The sequence below is a fragment of the Camellia sinensis genome, unplaced genomic scaffold (genome assembly GCF_055761805.1).
Source record: "Camellia sinensis isolate YWXY unplaced genomic scaffold, ASM5576180v1 Unanchor6, whole genome shotgun sequence".
In the NCBI taxonomy this organism is placed as follows: Eukaryota; Viridiplantae; Streptophyta; class Magnoliopsida; order Ericales; family Theaceae; genus Camellia; species Camellia sinensis.
Window position 1 is genome coordinate 13,705,001 of NW_028129474.1, and position 12,500 is coordinate 13,717,500.

A 12,500-nucleotide genomic window follows, 5' to 3' on the forward strand; every position below is an offset into this window, starting at 1 on the left:
CGGCCCGCATGCCATGCCACGGCCTCGGCCGGCATGCCTTGCTACGGCGTTGCCCAACATGCCATGCGACGGCCTCGGCCCGCATGCCTTGCCACCGCGTTGCCCAGCATGCCATGCCACCGCGTTGCCCGGCGTGCCATGCCTTACCCTTGGCCAACATGTCGAGCCACGGCCTCGGCCCGCATGCCTTGCTACGGCGTCGCCCAACATGCCATGCCACGGCCTCGGCCCGCATGCCATGCCACGGCCTCGGCCCGCATGCCTTGCTACGGCGTTGCCCAACATGCCATGCCACGGCCTCGGCCCGCATGCCTTGCCACGGCCTCGGCGCGCATGACATGCCACAGCCTCGGCCCGCATGCCTTGCCCCGACGTCGCCCAACTCGCCATGCCACGGCCTCGGCCCGCATGCCATGCCACGGCCTCGGCTCGCATGACATGCCACGGCCCGCATGTCTTGCGACGGCGTCGCCCAACATGCCATGCCACGGCCTCGGCCCGCATGACATGCCACGGCCTCGGCCCGCATGCCTTGCTACGGCGTCGCCCAACATGCCATGCCACAGCCTCGGCCCGCATGCCATGCCACGGCCTCGGCGCGCATGACATGCCACAGCCTCGGCCCGCATGCCTTGCCCCGACGTCGCCCAACTCGCCATGCCACGGCCTCGGCCCGCATGCCATGCCACGGCCTCGGCTCGCATGACATGCCACGGCCTCGGCCCGCATGCCTTGCTACGGCGTCGCCCAACATGCCATGCCACGGCCTCGGCCCGCATGACATGCCACGGCCTCGGAACGCATGCCTTGCTACGGCGTCGCCCAACATGCCATGCCACGGCCTCGGCCCGCATGCCATGCCACGGCCTCGGCCCGCATGCCTTGCTACGACGTTGCCCAACATGCCATGCCACGGCCCCGGCCCGCATGCCTTGCCACCGCGTTGCCCAGCATGGCATGCCACCGCGTTGCCCGGCGTGCCATGCCTTAGCCTTGGCCAACATGTCGTGCCACGGCCTCGGCCCGCATGCCATGCCATGCCACGGCCCGCATGTCTTGCCACGGCGTTGCCAAACATGCCATGCCACGGCCTCGGCCCGCGTGACATGCCACGGCCTCGGCCCGCGTGACATGCCACGGCCTCGGCCCGCCTGCCTTGCCACGGCCTCGGCCCGCATGCCATGCCACGGCCTCGGCCCGCATGACGTGCCACGGCCTCGGCCCGCATGCCTTGCCACGGCGTCGCCCAACATGCCATGCCACGGCGTCGCCCAACATGCCATGCCACGGCCTCGGCCCGCATGCCATGCCACGGCCTCGGCCCGCATGCCTTGCTACGGCGTCGCCCAACATGCCATGCCACGGCCTCGGCCCGCATGCCTTGCTACGACGTTGCCCAACATGCCATGCCACGGCCCCGGCCCGCATGCCTTGCCACCGCGTTGCCCAGCATGCCATGCCACCGCGTTGCCCGGCGTGCCATGCCTTAGCCTTGGCCAACATGTCGTGCCACGGCCTCGGCCCGCATGCCATGCCATGCCACGGCCCGCATGTCTTGCCACGGCGTTGCCAAACATTCCATGCCACGGCCTCGGCCCGCGTGACATGCCACGGCCTCGGCCCGCGTGACATGCCACGGCCTCGGCCCGCGTGACCTGCCACGGCCTCGGCCCGCGTGACCTGCCACGGCCTCGGCCCGCGTGACATGCCACGGCCTCGGCCCGCATGCCTTGCCACGGCGTCGCCCAACATGCCATGCCACGGCCTCGCCCAACATGCCATGCCACGGCCTCGCCCCGCATGCCATGCCACGGCCTCGGCTCGCATGACATGCCACGGCCTCGGCCCGCATGCCTTGCCACGGCGTCGCCCAACATGCCATGCCACGGCCTCGCCCAACATGCCATGCCACGGCCTCGGCCCGCGTGCCATGCCACGGCCTCGGCCCGCATGACATGCCACGGCCTCGGACCACATGCCTTGCCACGGCATCGGCCCGCACGCCATGCCACGGCCTCGGCCCGCATGCCATGCCGCGGCCTCGGCCCGCATGCCTTGCCACGGCGTCGCCCAACATGCCATGCCACGGCCCCGGCCCGCATGCCTTGCTATGACGTGGCCCAACATGCCATGCCACGGCCTCGGCCCGCATGCCTTGTTACGGCCTCGCCCAACATGCCATGCCACGGCCTCGGCCCGCATGCCATGCCACGGCCTCGGCCCGCATGACATGCCACGGCCTCGGACCGCATGCCTTGCTACGGCGTCGCCCAACATGCCATGCCACGGCCTCGGCCCGCATGCCTTGCTACGACGTTGCCCAACATGCCATGCCACGGCCCCGGCCCGCATGCCTTGCTACGGCGTCGCCCAACATGCCATGCCACGGCCTCGGCCCGCATGCCTTGCTACGACGTTGCCCAACATGCCATGCCACGACCCCGGCCCGCATGCCTTGCCACCGCGTTGCCCAGCATGCCGTGCCACCGCGTTGCCCGGCGTGCCATGCCTTAGCCTTGGCCAACATGTCGTGCGACGGCCTCGGCCCGCATGACATGCCACGGCCTCGGCCTGCATGCCTTGCCACGGCGTTGCCCAACATGCCATGCCACGGCCTCGGCCCGCATGCCATGCCATGCCACGGCCCGCATGTCTTGCCACGGCGTTGCCAAACATGCCATGCCACGGCCTCGGCCCGCATGCCATGCCACGGCGTCGCCCAACATGCCATGCCACGGCCACGGCCCGCATGCCTTGCTACGGCGTTGCCCAACATGCCATGCCACGGCCTCGGCCCGCATGCCTTGCCACCGCGTTGCCCAGCATGCCCTGCCACCGCGTTGCCCGGCGTGCCATGCCTTAGCCTTGGCCAACATGTCGAGCCACGGCCTGGGCCCGCATGCCATGCCATGCCACGGCCCGCATGTCTTGCCACGGCGTTGCCAAACATGCCATGACACGGCCTCGGCCCGCATGACATGCCACGGCCTCGGCCCGCGTGCCTTGCCACGGCGTCGCCCAACATGCCATGCCACGGCCTCGGCCCGCATGCCATGCCACGGCCTCGGCCCGCATGACATGCCACAGCCTCGGCCCGCATGCCTTGCCACGACGTCGCCCAACTTGCCATGCCACGGCCTCGGCCCGCATGCCATGCCACGGCCTCGGCCCGCATGACATGCCACGGCCTCGGCCCGCATGCCTTGCTACGATTGCCCAACATGCCATGCCACGGCCCCGGCCCGCATGCCTTGCCACCGCGTTGCCCAGCATGCCATGCCACCGCGTTGCCCGGCGTGCCATGCCTTAGCCTTGGCCAACATGTCCTGCCACGGCCTCGGCCCGCATGCCATGCCCTGCCACGGCCCGCATGTCTTGCCACGGCCTCGGACCGCATGCCTTGCTACGGCGTCGCCCAACATGCCATGCCACGGCCTCGGCCCGCATGCCTTGCTACGGCGTCGCCCAACATGCCATGGCACGGTCTTGGTCAGCATGCCATGCCATGGCACCGCCTTGTGCAGCGTTGGCCAGCATGCCTTGGCCGGCATGCCATGCCAATGCCTTGGGCCAACATGGCGTGCCACGGGCTGGGCGAGCATGGCATGCCACGGGCTGGGCGAGCATGCCACGCCACGGCCTTGGCTAGCAGCAAGGCATGCCACGGCCTCGGCGAGCATGCCATGCCATGGCCAAGGCAGTGGGCAAGGCCAAGTCCCTGTGCAAGGCATGGCCAAGGCCAAGGCCAAGGCCAAGGCCGCGGGCAAAGGCCAAGGCCAAGGCCATGGCATGCCACCGCCTTGATCGAACTTTTTGAACATGATTCTTTTATAATCTTATCCAAACCGTGCAACACAATTAAAAATGCACTACAATCAATTTTAAATGTCATTCCCTATTTTTTTGCAATTTTCCTTGAGGTTTTCGAATTTTTAAAGCCCTTATTTGGCAAAAAAAATCAAAATAAAATAAAAAAAATGAAAAAATAATTTAATAATTTCTATAATTACTAGTGAATCATCCTTTAATTATTGGAATTTTTCCATAATTTTTTGACCATTTTTATTAATTTTTATTATTTTTAAAGTATTAAAATCGAAATAAATTAAAATAAAATATTTTCGGTAAAAAAATATTTTTTTTAATTTTTTTTATGGTGTATTAAATTATTTCCTACAACTTTCATGTTGAAAGTTTTGGCAAAAAACCATTACTTTTTAAAAAAACCCCATTATGACTCCTCGAACATGCTTGATGTTTCCTCCTGCCAGATTGAAAAGGGCTTAACAGGCTATTATAAGGGGGGGGCACCTCCCTTGCCCAGGCAAGGCAGTGGCAGGTACGCCCCATGTTGGGCGCGGCCTGGGCTGCGGCCTTGGGTTACATGCACTGCGGCTCGACCGCGGCCTGGGCTGCGGCCTGGGGCGGCTCGGCCGCGGCCTTGGGCGGCTCGGGCGCGGCCTGGGCGCGGCCTTGGGCGGCCTGGGCGCGGCCTTGCGCGGCCTGGGCACGGCCTTGGGCGGCCTGGACCGCGGCCTTGGGCGCGGCCTAGAGCAGCATGGCGTGGCATGCGCGCGGGCGTGGGCGGCCTGGCATGCGCGCGGCGTGGGCAGCACGGCATGGCATGCGCATGGCCTGGGCGGCCTGGCATGCAGCCGAGCTGGCATGCCCGCGGCGTGGGCAGCACGGCATGGCATGCCCACGGCCTGGGCGGCCTGGCATGCAGCCGACCTGGGCAGCACGGCATGGCATGCGCACGGCCTGGGCGGCCTGGCATGCAGCCGGCCTGGCATGCCCGCAGTGTGGGCAGCACGGCATGGCATGCGCACGGCCTGGGCGGCCTGGCATGCAGCCGGCCTGGGCAGCACGGCCTGGCATGCGCACGGCCTGGGCGGCCTGGCATGCAGCCGGCCAGGGCAGCCTGGCCTGGCATGCCCGCGGCGTGGGCAGCGTGGCCTGTGCGAATACCGCGCGCGTGGTCTTTTTGACCACGGTGCGCGTGTTGCGCGCATGGTCGCGCACGCCTTTGCACGCCTTCGCACGCAACGCACGTCTAGTGATAACAACCGCAGCCGAGGCAGCCCAGCCCCAAGGCCAAGGCCAGCAGCATGGCATGCCACGGCCAAGGCAGCCCAGCCAAAGCCAGCAGCATGCCATGCCAAGGCCAAGGCCAGCAGCATGCCATGCCACGGCCAAGGCAGCCCAGCCAAAGCCAGCAGCATGCCATGCCAAGGCCAAGGCCAGCAGCATGCCATGCCACGGTCAAGGCAGGCCAGCCAAAGCCAGCAGCATGCCATGCCAAGGCCAAGGCCAGCAGCATGCCATGCCACGGCCAAGGCAGCCCATCGAAAGCCAGCAGCATGCCATGCCAAGGCCAAGGCAGCCCAGCCAAAGCCAGCAGCATGCCATGCCAAGGCCAAGGCCAGCAGCATGCCATGCCACGGCCAAGGCAGGCTAGCCAAAGCCAGCAGCATGCCATGCCAAGGCCAAGGCCAGCAGCATGCCATGCCACGGCCAAGGCAGCCCAGCCAAAGCCAGCAGCATGCCATGCCAAGGCCAAGGCCGGCAGCATGGCATGCCACGGCCAAGGCAGCCCAGCCAAAGCCAGCAGCATGCCATGCCAAGGCCAAGGCCAGCAGCATGCCATGCCACGGCCAAGGCAGCCCAGCCAAAGCCAGTAGCATGCCATGCCAAGGCCAAGGCCAGCAGCATGCCATGCCACGGCCAAGGCAGCCCAGCCAAAGCCAGCAGCATGCCATGCCAAGGCCAAGGCCAGCAGCATGCCATGCCAAAGCCAAGGCCAGCAGCATGCCATGCCAAGGCAGGCCAGCCAAAGCCAGCAGCATGCCATGCCAAGCAAAGGCCAGCAGCATGCCATGCCACGGCCAAGGCATCCCAGCCAAAGCCAGCAGCATGCCATGCCAAGCCAAGGCCAGCAGCATGCCATGCCACGGCCAAGGCAGGCCAGCCAAAGCCAGCAGCATGCCATGCCATGGCCAAGGCCAGCAGCATGCCATGCCTCGGCCAAGGCAGGCCAGCCAAAGCCAGCAGCATGCCATGCCAAACCAAGGCCAGCAGCATGCCATGCCAAGGCCAAGGCAGCCCAGCCAAAGCCAGCAGCATGCCATGCCAAGGCCAAGGCCAGCAGCATGCCATGCCACGGCCATGGCCGCCCAGCCAAAGCCAGCAGCATGCCATGCCAAGGCCAAGGCCAGCAGCATGCCATGCCACGGCCAAGGCAGGCCAGCCAAAGCCAGCAGCATGCCATGCCAAGGCCAAGGCCAGCAGCATGCCATGCCACGGCCAAGGCAGGCCAGCCAAAGCCAGCAGCATGCCATGCCAAGCCAAGGCCAGCAGCATGCCATGCCAAGCCAAGGCCAGCAGCATGCCATGCCAAGGCCAAGGCAGCCCAGCCAAAGCCAGCAGCATGCCATGCCAAGGCCAAGGCCAGCAGCATGCCATGCCACGGCCAAGGCAGGCCAGCCAAAGCCAGCAGCATGCCATGCCATGGCCAAGGCCAGCAGCATGCCATGCCTCGGCCAAGGCAGGCCAGCCAAAGCCAGCAGCATGCCATGCCAAGCCAAGGCCAGCAGCATGCCATGCCAAGGCCAAGGCAGCCCAGCCAAAGCCAGCAGCATGCCATGCCAAGGCCAAGGCCAGCAGCATGCCATGCCACGGCCATGGCAGCCCAGCCAAAGCCAGCAGCATGCCATGCCAAGGCCAAGGCCAGCAGCATGCCATGCCACGGCCAAGGCAGCCCAGCCAAAGCCAGCAGCATGCCATGCCAAGGCCAAGGCCAGCAACATGCCATGCCACGTCCAAGGCAGGCCAGCCAAAGCCAGCAGCATGCCATGCCAAGGCCAAGGCCAGCAGCATGCCATGCCACGGCCAAGGCAGGCCAGCCAAAGCCAGCAGCATGCCATGCCAAGCCAAGGCCAGCAGCATGCCATGCCAAGGCCAAGGCAGCCCAGCCAAAGCCAGCAGCATGCCATGCCAAGGCCAAGGCCAGCAGCATGCCATGCCACGGCCAAGGCAGGCCAGCCAAAGCCAGCAGCATGCCATGCCAAGGCCATGGCCAGCAGCATGCCATGCCATGGCCAAGGCAGGCCAGCCAAAGCCAGCAGCATGCCATGCCAAGCCAAGGCCAGCAGCATGCCATGCCAAGGCCAAGGCAGACAGCCAAAGCCAGCAGCATGCCATGCCAAGGCCAAGGCCAGCAGCATGCCATGCCACGGCCAAGGCAGCCCAGCCAAAGCCAGCAGCATGCCATGCCAAGGCCAAGGCCAGCAGCATGCCATGCCACGGCCAGGGCAGGCCAGCCAAAGCCAGCAGCATGCCATGCCACGGCCAAGGCAGCCCAGCCAAAGCCAGCAGCATGCCATGCCAAGGCCAAGGCCAGCAGCATGCCATGCCACGGCCAAGGCAGGCTAGCCAAAGCCAGCAGCATGCCATGCCAAGGCCAAGGCCAGCAGCATGCCATGCCACGGCCAAGGCAGGCCAGCCAGAGCCAGCAGCATGCCATGCCAAGGCCAAGGCCAGCAGCATGCCATGCCACGGCCAAGGCAGCCCAGCCACAGCCAGCAGCATGCCATGCCAAGGCCAAGGCCAGCAGCATGGCATGCCACGGCCAAGGCAGCCCAGCCAAAGCCAGCAGCATGCCATGCCAAGGCCAAGGCCAGCAGCATGCCATGCCACGGCCAAGGCAGGCCAGCCAAAGCCAGCAGCATGCCATGCCAAGCCAAGGCCAGCAGCATGCCATGCCAAGGCCAAGGCAGCCCAGCCAAAGCCAGCAGCATGCCATGCCAAGGCCAAGGCCAGCAGCATGCCATGCCACGGCCAAGGCAGCCCAGCCAAAGCCAGCAGCATGCCATGCCAAGGCCAAGGCCAGCAGCATGCCATGCCACGGCCAAGGCAGCCCAGCCAAAGCCAGCAGCATGCCATGCCAAGCCAAGGCCAGCAGCATGCCATGCCAAGGCCAAGGCAGCCCAGCCAAAGCCAGCAGCATGGCATGCCAAGGCCAAAGCCAGCAGCATGCCATGCCACGGCCAAGGCAGCCCAGCCAAAGCCAGCAGCATGCCATGCCAAGGCCAAGGCCAGCAGCATGCCATGCCAAGGCCAAGGCCAGCAGCATGCCATGCCACGGCCAAGGCAGGCCAGCCAAAGCCAGCAGCATGCCATGCCAAGGCCAAGGCCAGCAGCATGCCATGCCACGGCCAAGGCAGGCCAGCCAAAGCCAGCAGCATGCCATGCCAAGCCAAGGCCAGCCGCATGCCATGCCAAGGCCAAGGCAGCCCAGCCAAAGCCAGCAGCATGCCATGCCAAGGCCAAGGCCAGCAGCATGCCATGCCACGGCCAAGGCAGCCCAGCCAAAGCCAGCAGCATGCCATGCCAAGCCAAGGCCAGCAGCATGCCATGCCAAGGCCAAGGCAGCCCAGCCAGAGCCAGCAGCATGCCATGCCAAGGCCAAGGCCAGCAGCATGCCAGGCCACGGCCAAGGCAGCCCAGCCAAAGGCAGCAGCATGCCATGCCAAGGCCAAGGCCGGCAGCATGCCATGCCACGGCCAAGGCAGGCCAGCCAAAGCCAGCAGCATGCCATGCCAAGCCAAGGCCAGCCGCATGCCATGCCAAGGCCAAGGCAGCCCAGCCAAAGCCAGCAGCATGCCATGCCAAGGCCAAGGCCAGCAGCATGCCATGCCACGGCCAAGGCAGCCCAGCCAAAGCAAGCAGCATGCCATGCCAAGCCAAGGCCAGCAGCATGCCATGCCAAGGCCAAGGCAGCCCAGCAAGAGCCAGCAGCATGCCATGCCAAGGCCAAGGCCAGCAGCATGCCAGGCCACGGCCAAGGCAGCCCAGCCAGAGCCAGCAGCATGCCATGCCAAGGCCAAGGCCGGCAGCATGGCATGCCACGGCCAAGGCAGCCCAGCCAAAGCCAGCAGCATGCCATGCCAAGGCCAAGGCCAGCAGCATGCCATGCCACGGCCAAGGCAGCCCAGCCAAAGCCAGCAGCATGCCATGCCAAGGCCAAGGCCAGCAGCATGCCATGCCACGGCCAAGGCAGGCCAGCCAAAGCCAGCAGCATGCCATGCCAAGCCAAGGCCAGCAGCATGCCATGCCAAGGCAAAGGCAGCCCAGCCAAAGCCAGCAGCATGCCATGCCAAGGCCAAGGCCAGCAGCATGCCATGCCACGGCCAAGGCAGCCCAGCCAAAGCCAGCAGCATGCCATGCCAAGGCCAAGGCCAGCAGCATGCCATGCCACGGCCAAGGCAGGCCAGCCAAAGCCAGCAGCATGCCATGCCAAGGCCAAGGCCAGCAGCATGCCATGCCACGGCCAAGGCAGGCCAGCCAAAGCCAGCAGCATGCCATGCCAAGGCAAGGCCAGCAGCATGCCATGCCAAGGCCAAGGCCAGCAGCATGCCATGCCACGGCCAAGGCAGGCCAGCCAAAGCCAGCAGCATGCCATGCCAAGGCCAAGGCCAGCAGCATGCCATGCCACGGCCAAGGCAGGCCAGCCAAAGCCAGCAGCATGCCATGCCAAGCCAAGGCCAGCAGCATGCCATGCCAAAGCCAAGGCAGCCCAGCCAAAGCCAGCAGCATGCCATGCCAAGGCCAAGGCCAGCAGCATGCCATGCCACGGCCAAGGCAGGCCAGCCAAAGCCAGCAGCATGCCATGCCAAGGCCAAGGCCAGCAGCATGCCATGCCACGGCCAGGGCAGGCCAGCCAAAGCCAGCAGCATGCCATGCCAAGGCAAGGCCAGCAGCATGCCATGCCAAGGCCACGGCAGCCCAGCCAAAGCCAGCAGCATGCCATGCCAAGGCCAAGGCCAGCAGCATTCCATGCCACGGCCAAGGCAGGCCAGCCAAAGCCAGCAGCATGCCATGCCAGGCCAAGGCCAGCAGCATGCCATGCCAAGGCCAAGGCAGCCCAGCCAAAGCCAGCAGCATGCCATGCCAAGGCCAAGGCCAGCAGCATGCCATGCCACGGCCAAGGCAGGCCAGCCATAGCCAGCAGCATGCCATGCCAAGGCCAAGGCCAGCAGCATGCCATGCCACGGCCAAGGCAGCCCAGCCACAGCCAGCAGCATGCCATGCCAAGGCCAAGGCCAGCAGCATGGCATGCCACGGCCAAGGCAGCCCAGCCAAAGCCAGCAGCATGCCATGCCAAGGCCTAGGCCAGCAGCATGCCATGCCACGGCCAAGGCAGCCCAGCCACAGCCAGCAGCATGCCATGCCAAGGCCAAGGCCAGCAGCATGGCATGCCACGGCCAAGGCAGCCCAGCCAAAGCCAGCAGCATGCCATGCCAAGGCCAAGGCCAGCAGCATGCCATGCCACGGCCAAGGCAGCCCAGCCAAAGCCAGCAGCATGCCATGCCAAGGCCAAGGCCAGCAGCATGCCATGCCACGGCCAAGGCAGGCCAGCCAAAGCCAGCAGCATGCCATGCCAAGCCAAGGCCAGCAGCATGCCATGCCAAGGCCAAGGCAGCCCAGCCAAAGCCAGCAGCATGCCATGCCAAGGCCAAGGCCAGCAGCATGCCATGCCACGGCCAAGGCAGCCCAGCCAAAGGCAGCAGCATGCCATGCCAAGGCCAAGGCCAGCAGCATGCCATGCCATGCCACGGCCAAGGCCAAGGCCAAGGCAGCCCATCCGAAGCCAGCAACATTCCATGCCAAGGCCAACGCTGCCCAGCCAAGGCCAGCGACATGCCATGCCAAGGCCAAGCCCAGCCGCATGTCTTGCCACGGCCTTGTCCCGCAGCGTGGCGTGCCTTGGCCTTGGGCTAGAACATCGCATGCCACGCCCTTGGCAAGAAATCCCGTCCCTCGTGTAATTGCCATTTGGTTTGGCTTTGACTTACGTATATGTTGCCCTGCGAAATGCATGTCCCTCGGGTAATAGCCGTTTGGTTGCCTTTGACTTGCGAACACGTTGCTAGTGCTTTCCCCAGTGGAAGCTTGTTGGGAAAAGTATGTCCCTCGGAAGTTGCCTGTTGCATTCGAGCTATCCGATGCTTGCTCGGTTTCTCTAAGAGTTTTTGCACGTTCGTTGGGCTTTTTAATTATTTATTTACTCATAAAAATTATAATAAAATAAATAAAAAATAAAAAAATAATTGAAAAAATTACTATAATTACTAGTGCCTCATCTTATAATTGTTGGAATTTTTCTAGAATTTTTTGAGTATTTTTAGTAATTTTTATTATTTTTTAAGTATTAAAATTGAAATAAATTAAAATAAAATATTCCGGTGGCCAAATATTTTTTTAAAATTTTTTTTATGGTGTATTAAATTATTTCATACAACTTTCATGTTGAAAGTTTTGGCAAAAAACCATTACTTTTTAAAAAAACCCCATTATGACTCCTCAAACATGGTTGATGTTTCCTCCTGCCAGATTGAAAAGGGCTTAACAGGCTATTATAAGGGGGGGGCACCTCCCTTAAGGCTGGCCAGCATGGCCAGGCCACAGGCCACGCCTATGCCTAGGCGGGCGCTTGGCACATGCCATCGCTTGGCTTGTGGCATTGGCTTGTGGCATCGAAACTACATAGCCAAGCACGGGATGCGTCGAGTGGCGGCCCGCGGTGGTGGCGGTGGCACGTTGGCCTAGGCCAGCATGCCATGCCACAGCCTTGGCCAGCAACATGGCATGCCAAAGCCTTGGCCAGCAGCATGCCATGCCCTGGCCTTGGCAAGCATGTCATGCCACGGCCTTGGCCAGCAGCATGCCATGCCACGGCCTTGGCCAGCAGCATGCCATGCCCCGGCCTTCGCCAGCATGTCATGCCACGGCCTTGGCCAGCAGCATGCCATGCCACAGCCTTGGCCAGCAACATGGCATGCCAAAGCCTTGGCCAGCAGCACGCCATGCCCCGGCCTTGGCAAGCTTGTCATGCCACGGCCATGGCCAGCAGCGTGCCATGCCCCGGCCTTGGCCAGCAGCGTGCCTTGCCACGACCTTGGCCAGCAGCTTGCCATGCCCCGGCCTTGGCCAGCATGCCATGCCACGGCCTTGGCCAGCAGCATGCCATGCCACGGCCTTGGCCAGCAACATGCCATGCCAAAGCCTTGGCCAGCAGCATGCCCTGCCCCGGCCTTGGCCGGCAGCATGCCATGCCGCGGCCTTGGCCGGCAGCATGGCAAGCCCAAGCCTTGGTCAGCAGCAGCAGCATGCCATGCCAACGCCTTGGCCAGCAGCATGCCTTGCCACGGCCTCGTCCAGCAGCATGGCATGCCACGCCACGGCCTCGGCCATTAGCATGCCTTGCCACGGCCTCGGCCATCAGCATGCCTTGCCACGGCCTTGCCCAGCAGCATGGCATGCCCCGGCCTTGGCCAGCAGCATGTCATGCCACGGCCTTGGCAAGCATGCCAAGCCACGGCCTTGGCAAGCATGCCATGTCCCTCGGGTAATTGTACAAGTTGCCTTGCGAAATGCATGTCCCTCGGTTAAATTGCCATTTGGTTGGCTTTGGCGTGCGAACGAGTTGCCTGTGCTTTCCT